This window comes from Echinops telfairi, unplaced genomic scaffold, assembly GCF_000313985.2.
Source record: "Echinops telfairi isolate 266 unplaced genomic scaffold, ASM31398v2 ScPeMD7_11;HRSCAF=52, whole genome shotgun sequence".
NCBI lineage: Eukaryota > Metazoa > Chordata > Mammalia > Afrosoricida > Tenrecidae > Echinops > Echinops telfairi.
Genome location: NW_022103908.1, coordinates 26,959,558 through 26,967,938, shown reverse-complemented (window position 1 = coordinate 26,967,938; position 8,381 = coordinate 26,959,558).

The following is an 8,381-nucleotide window of genomic DNA, read 5'->3' as shown; positions in this document are numbered from 1 at the left end:
GATGCTTGGTAAAGTAGAGTCATCAAAAAGAGGAAGACCCTCAATGATATCGATTGACACAGTTGCTGCGCCATCATAACGATGTGAGAAGACAGCTGAGGACTAGGCGGTGGTTCATTCTGCTTTACACACGTTCCCATGAGTTGGCGCCAACTCCAAGGCACCTAGCAAGAATAGCCAAATGAATGAACAAATCTGTGCTAGAATATATAAATCCAGAGTCTCCTTAGAAATGACCATGGCAAGACTTCATCTCATACATGCTGGACATGATTTATCAGGAGGGACTATCCCTTAGAGAAGAACATCAGGCTTGGCCTGGATCAGAAAATAAAAGGAAGGCATTCAAGGATATCGGCTGACACAGTACCTGCAATAATGATTCCAAACATAGCAACAATTGGAAATGTCATGGTGTTGTACCTAGTGTTACTGTGAGATGGAAATGACGCTAGGGACCTACCAACAAAACCAACAACTCCTTTAAAATATACAAAGATGTGTTACTAAAAAATTGCAACTTGCTAAAATAAACTTGCCCCAATCTAGGAGCGTTTGAATGCAGTTTTGTATAACATCTGACTGAGCCTCCAAGCAGTCACTGGATACAGTGCTCCTAAATTAATGCTCCTAACCTATAGCCTCAGGTTGACCCCAGTCCCTGAAACAAAATAATGGATATAATGTGCATGATTGCATGCTCTTCCAAGTTCCTTCTCATCTACATAAATAAACAAAATGACATTAAATATCAGTGAACATAGCCCAATCATTAGATGCCTAGTCAACATAATTCTCTATTTTTTCCTTCCTGGAATCAGAATTGACCCACAAAAATGAGAGCTCAATGCCTGGGTCTAATATATCAGATTTTTAAAAACTTCTTCTATCTATTAGATCAAATGAAGAACTATGTTTCTGTCCAGATTCATCACCTTCATTATTTTTATTAATATTTCAATAATTCTCTGAATACCAGCCACTAACTGGAAGCCCAGGATACTTTTAGGAGGGTTATTACTAATGCTGCCACTCCTGGAAGTAAATGCTTGTTTTTCTACTACTGTTACTATTTACAAGAAGCCTTTAAAATGTTTATTGAAAAAATAGAATTAAAATATAATTGGATTTTTATGGACTTTCAGAAGCCCTCATATTTAAGTATTGTATCCTAACCATCATAGTTCATGCAATATTTCTTACCAGAATAAACACTTATGCTTCAAACAAATGACTTCATTCCCATGGTATATATCAAATTATACTTTCAGATAGTCAGATCTCATATATATGTGGGGATGGTGAAGGTTGTATGCCAACTTGACCGTGTCATGATTCTCAGTTAATTGGCACTTATGGTGTAGTCATTCCCGGAGCTGTAATCACTTCCTAGTGAGATATGATCAGAGCAGTCATTCGAGCAAAAGGGAGTTTCCTCAAGGGCATAGCTTGCTTCCAACATAAATGAATCCCTGGCAAAACATGTTTGCCTTTCTGCTGGATCTGGATTTGCAAATGGCTCATCATAGAACACCTGTTTTGGTTGACTTGAACCAGTGATCAGTGACATTGCTTCCTAATCCTGAGAACCATTAGCCTCCACATCCTTTGAGACATTGGCCTGCCAAAGCTGGATTCACTTGCCTTTACATCCAGCAGTCTTTTCTCAGACTTACCCATATGGGTCCATTGGGCCCTGTGACTTCATGAGTCAGAAGCAGCCACCAGCCTTAAATCTAACTTGTGGACTTGGAACTTGGCAGCCTCTATAACCACATGAGCCATTTCCTTGAGATACATCTCTCTGTATAGCTTCACTGGTTTGAACTATCTATTGAACCCAACCTAAGACCTTACCCATTATTTGGTGAGTCCTTACACTTAGTTATAATGGGCTCATTGACAAGTAGATAATTGGATATTTCTTGTATTTTGAAAATATGTTTTTTTAATTATAGTAAGTTCGCCTTAGAAAACCAAGGCTTATTGACTATATGATTTCCATTGAATTCAAGGAGTCCTTAGAAACTCGGATCTTTAAGACACTACTCTCCTTCAACACAAATACACCAGGATCAAGCCAATAAAGACAACAGATCTGGGCTCTAGTTTCTTGAAGTTGTTGCTATTGTTAGTTGCCTTTGAGGTACTTCTAGCACATGGCAACATGATATGTACATGTAGCACTGCTCCAAATGGTTTTCAGAGTTCTGAAAAGTTACCACCCGTCAAAAGAAGATGGCCAGGCATCTGGCTGGTGTGTGGGTAGTCATTTGGTTAGTAATAGAAAGTACGGCACGTACCATTTACACAACCCAGGGACTATAGGAAGACATGGAGAAATTGTCATACCTATTCCATTCTTGCTTTAATTCCATTTACATGAACCTTATGAAGCTTGTGTGTGTGTGCATCTCACTGCCATCAAGTCAATTCTGAATATGCATTTGCACGCACACACAAAATTTTTCAAAATGTTTGTGAAAATACAATAAAAAGTTTATGGAGTATTTCAATGTATTTTTTTGAAACCCGTATATATGAGGTGTATGTGTATTTATATATCACATATGTATATATAAAGGATATATATATATATATATATATATTTATCTTAAACCTTATTTACAGCAGAATAAAGCATTGCCTATTCCTGCACCATCCTCACCATAGCTTTTATGTTTGAGTTTGTTGTTGCAGGCTCTGTGTCAAACCGCATCATTGGGGCTCATCGTTGTTATTGACTCTCTAAAGACTGGTCTCTCTTGATAGCATTTCCAGTGCATAGGACATGAAGTCTCAGCATCCTCACTGCTAAGAAGCCTGCTGGCCATCCTTCTTCCAAGACAGATGGATTTGTTTCACCTTAGCATAATGAAAGTGTTCTGGACTTCTGACTCTTCTCAATATGGTCCATAGTTTTTTATGATCCACAGCGTTCAATGCCTTTGCATAGTCAATAAAATACAAGAAAACATCTTTCTGGTACTCACTGCTTTCAGTCAAGACCCATGTGATATCAGGTTTTATTTTAGTAGAAAAATGGGAATCTCTCTTCTGTCGCTTTCTGAGCTGTTACTTGTTGAGCTTTTAAGTTATACCTAAAATTAGTTACAATTAGATATGGTAGTTAAGGAACCACTCCATAATCAGTGACTTACCGGACAACCATTTTATAAATTTATCATTTATAAGCTCAACAATTTGGGTACGAATCAGCTAAATTGTTCTTTGTGCAAACCCGGGTCACTCATGCTACATTATCTAGGGACTCCAGTGGAGATGGATAAAAAAAATCACTTCTTCTATATGTCTGCAAGCTGGTTCCAGTTTGGGGGCAGAAAGCTTCATAAAAATACATTCTCCATGATACATTTAACCTCAGAATGTCCAGTAGTGTAGACTGGGTCCCTTATGTGGTAGTGCCTGGAACATTACTCCCCAAATACAAGAACAGAAGTTGCATGGTGTGTTGAAGTTTAGCGCTGGAAGGCATGCACTGTTAGACCAAGTACCTGGTCATCTCAGATGCAGTGACTGGAGAAATAAATTCATCGTCTAGAGAAGTACACCAAAGTCATGGTGCCCAGGATAATACATACAAAACCAGGAGGATACTACCTAAACTAATAGATAATGATTTTGTTTTATTTTTTTAAAGACTTGAGTCTATTCTCTGAATAAGGAGTGGACATGGGCCCTATATGATCTGTCACTTTGACAAAGTTATCATGATCCCATATCCTTTAGATCTGCTCTGCTACCCAATACCCACAATCATGACTCTGAATTATAAGATCACCTCATTTTACGATACCTCTTGGAACTCTACACAGCAAAGCAGGATCCTAGCTAGGAAGAAGGAGAAAAGGAAGAGAAGAGAAAAAAGTGGCTGCTGCCTCTGCAGTGGTTCTCAACGTCCCTAAGGCCGCAACCCTTTCATGCAGTTCCTCATGTTGTGGTGACCCCCCAACCATAAAAGTATTTTCATTGCTACTTCATAATTGTAATTTCACTACTGTTGTGAATTGGACGAGAAAATTGTTCGACCCTGTGGAAGGGTCGTTCAGCCTCCAAAGGGGTCACAATGCAGAGGTTGAGAACGGCTGCTCTGTAGTCCATTGAATTGTCCAACATGTGAATTATGGTCCAAAGTTATGTTTTTAAAAAGACAGTTAGGTATAAACCACATATCCCAGGATTCTCAGATGAAAGCAGAAAACATTGTAAGTGAGGGTGCCAATCAAAAAACAATATGAGAATATCTTAAATAATAGTTTTATTGATTTTTGTCAGGAATTGCTTTATATATTTGCATTAGTATTTTAAATCTCTTTTATATAACATAATCTAATTTTGTGTACCTCTTTTATTGATCTTATTTATGTATTAACTGTATGAAATAATAAACTACCTTTTGGTAACAAAAAGAGAAAGAGTTATCTATTTTCAAGGACCCTGTATAGTTTCTCAGGCTTTTTCTAGTGTACTTCTTGGGTCAGCATTCAGGGAAACAACTTTATGTCAGCAAGGAGAACGATATTTATATTAATTTCGTTTAAAAAATCTGGGTCTTGTTGCTAATAATGCATACATATATATAAACCCCGGTCTCTGTCATAGTTTTTATTCTATTGCTAAGTAATTAAGATATACTATTGCTATTGAAAATAAGACATTAGTATGTTTCTAATCTTAAATAAAATAGGATTTGTATTCATCCATTCATTTACTTCATTCTTTCGTCCGTACTCATTCTTTCATCAATTAGTTCTCTCAAATTTCATGTATTAAATATTTATGGTAATAATGAGCTAAGTTTTAAAAAGTTGTCCTAAAAATCTATCAAATACTCAGAAAGTAATTCAGTGGGAAACATGTAATTATGAGAAATTCATATTAAACATCTTATAGTTATAAAAGTATGTATTCAAGTGATATAGAAATTCACTTATGAGCATTTTAATGCAAGCTTGATTATATTTTGCATAATATTTTGTTATTTTTTAACAAACTATGTATTTTATGTTATATTTTAATAAAGTTTTATTTTTATATGTAACATATTTAATTTTGATAAAATTAACATATAACTAGATATATAAATTATAGAAATATATTAGGGTGTTAGATTTATATAAAATATATTATTTATAAATATATAAATAATGTAAATATATTTATGCACTTATATATATTTGCCAAGATTGCATTTGATTCAGGATATTGCATTTTTCAATTACCCCATATAGAAACTGCTTTTATCCTATTCATTAAAATCCAATTATACTCACAGTAGTAAAGAAAAGAAAAGTATCTAATTGCTGGGTATGAAACTTCAAAGTTTGCTCTTTGAATAGCCTCCTGGAATAAGAAACATAATGAGCTTTATTCACCCTCCAAAGAGTGAATGGAGTTAAATTTTGGAAGATGAGGAACATTTTGTCTCATACCATATTAGAAGTCTTTATGATCACTAGTTTAGCTTTCTTTAGTAAAATACTAGGAAATTTAAGAATATATCAAGGTCATTTTACTCTTTTTCATGACTTGATGTAAAGAAAAAGTTGTCAATGGCTTCTTGGACAGAACGGGAATTTGGAAATATACATTTAGTCTACCCCTTCTAGAATCAGATTAGAAAGAGAAGGTGTGTCAGACAGAGTTCTCTAGAGAGACAAAACCAAATTACTGATAATTTAATATATTTATTTATAAAGATAATTAGATATATAACACAAGAAATGAACTGTTAAATTATATACAGATAAATATATAATACAAGAAATGAACAGTTAAATTATAAAGCAGTACAAATGGCTCAGTGCAACTCACTCCCGTGAGAGAGAGTTGTGAGACACTAGCGGTCCTTCAAGTCTAGTCTGCTGCCAGGTTTTCCTCTATATGTCCAGAGAGCTAGGCTATCTCAGCACAGCAGCCAATCACAAGGCAGGTCACCAACTGCCAGCCAGGTCACCAACCACCAGTCCCCAGCTCCAGAGGTCTCTTAAAGGGACCTCAACTTACAGCAACACAGTTCATAGGCTAGGCATCCCACAGATAGTGTAGCCAGTAAATTGAGGCACAGAACAAGCAAGGCAGCTGCACACCGGTCCGATGATCAAAGAGCGAGAAACAAGAAAGGCGAGGCTCACCAAGCCATTTATCTTTCCGTCCTTCAGTTAATCCCACTTGCGTTTATTGGCCAGGCTGGCACAATAAACTATCTCAGAAGGGATCAAGAAAAACTAGCCTTGATAGCCAATTTTTAAAACACTAAAATCATGATTAAATGACATGACAGTAAAAGATGACCATGATTATACTTATATAATCTCTTGTATACTGACCTTCATATATCCTTGACATGTATTAAAGATCACCAAGATAATACGGACTCTTAGAAGTTGGAGCTTCTATAAATCAATGTGTCACCTATGCTGAGAATTATGTTGATATTATTCTTACAGTAGATGGCCATTCTGATCGAGCAATGACCTGAAAACTTTGTATGCACTCCCTCCTGAGCTCCAGGACATATCTTTGTAGCTGTGAAATTGCTTCCAGACATAAGACAGGAGCCAACTTTCTGCGAAACAAAAGGAAACACGTCCTTCTAGGAATTAGATTCCTACCTTGGAGTTATTATTGCTAACAAAAGAAGAATTGCAGTCTACCTGTTCGTGTAGCAGCTTATTTCAGAATTGGTGGAATTGTACTATTCTAATCATTTTAATCACCCAATCAGTTTCCATTTTTATCAAGTCAAGCAACACTTTAGTTTGCAGCTCTGAACTAGAATTTAGTGGCAGATAACCAATGTAAGAGGAGCCCAGGTGATGAGTGTTCATCACAAGAAAGGCAGGGTCCCCCTTAGATTAAACCCCAATGAGTCCTCTCTGACCATTGACCGGGGTATTGCCTTGGTGTCATGCATAGTGCTTTGGAAAGTGGACTCATGCAGATGTGTAGTGAGGTTAACATTGAACAGTTGATCGTTTGTTCTCCCTATTGACCCATTTAAAATGTATTCTAGTTTGTATCATATTCTGTTATCTTTGCAAACGAGGTTTGTCTATATTTTATTTTGTTATAGTTATTGGGTTTTGTGTGTTAGTTTTTTTTTGTTTTTGTATGTTTTTCTCTATAATAAATCCAGGATTGGTAAATCTATAGAGACAGTAACTTGCTTATTCAGGTTATGGTGGAGAGGGTGAGGGTGATGGGAGCTACTTATAATGAGTACAAGAAAGAAAAATGTTGTAAAATTGAATGTAGTGATGATTGCACAACTCTTTTTTATGTGCTTGAACTATTGAATTGTATGATATGTGAATTATATGGGCATAAATCTGTTAAAATTTTAAAAAGAAGGCCCAGCTAACTGTTTATATGAAGATTAGAGTGAAAAATAAAATAACTAAACAAATAAAAGCAAATGACAAAAAATTCAACACGATCCACATTTCTAGTTCATTAGACGTGGTTTCCTTATGCGTCAGGGGCCAAGTGAAAGGCATTCGTAAACAACAAAGCCAATGCAAGCATGTATCCCAGGCAAACCTCAACAGTTTTTCCTCGTGACAGAAGTAAGCAGCCACCGCAATACAATATTTATTTTAATGATGCATAAGCAAGTTTCAACCTTTCACCAGACACTTGCATTATATAGCTTCCAAAATATGTAGAAAAATTAATTTGTGATATTAATGCAACAAATTCTTCTTGCCAAAACATGGCTCACTTTTAGACTATATAAATGTTTTAACTAATGGTTAAATATTAAACTCTTTCTTTACAAAGAAAGCAGATACACAGTGAACAAACAGAAATATTTGGCTTAAAATTCATGCAGCATTTATGAGTGATAGTAAAATAAGAAAATATAAAATACAGAAGAAAACTATGCATATGTTCTCATCATATGTTAAGATATTTTATTTATGATCTATTGATTTATATTTGTAGTTAAGATATAATATACATAAAATATTTACTTATATATATGTGGTTACATATTTATGGGATAAAATGAAAATAAGTTCCTAGTGTCTACCAAAATATCTTCTATAGTGATTTTAGAACATATTACAATGGATTTATCTAAAGCACAATTTTAAAAGGATAAAACATTTTTACTTCAAGTTTACTTCTATCAAAAGTTAAAAGGACCAATTTTGATACAAAGAAATAAATAAAAACCTATTCCAATTATAATCAGTTGATATTTCAAGGGAGTAAAATTCTCTCTGTCTAAAATGACTTTGGAAGCTAGCGCAACTTTCAAGGGAAAATAATTCTTCCTCTTCCAATTGTCTCTATGCCTGTGCCCATTGTTGCCATCACTGTGTCAGTCCGTGTCCTCAGGGACCTCCCTCTTG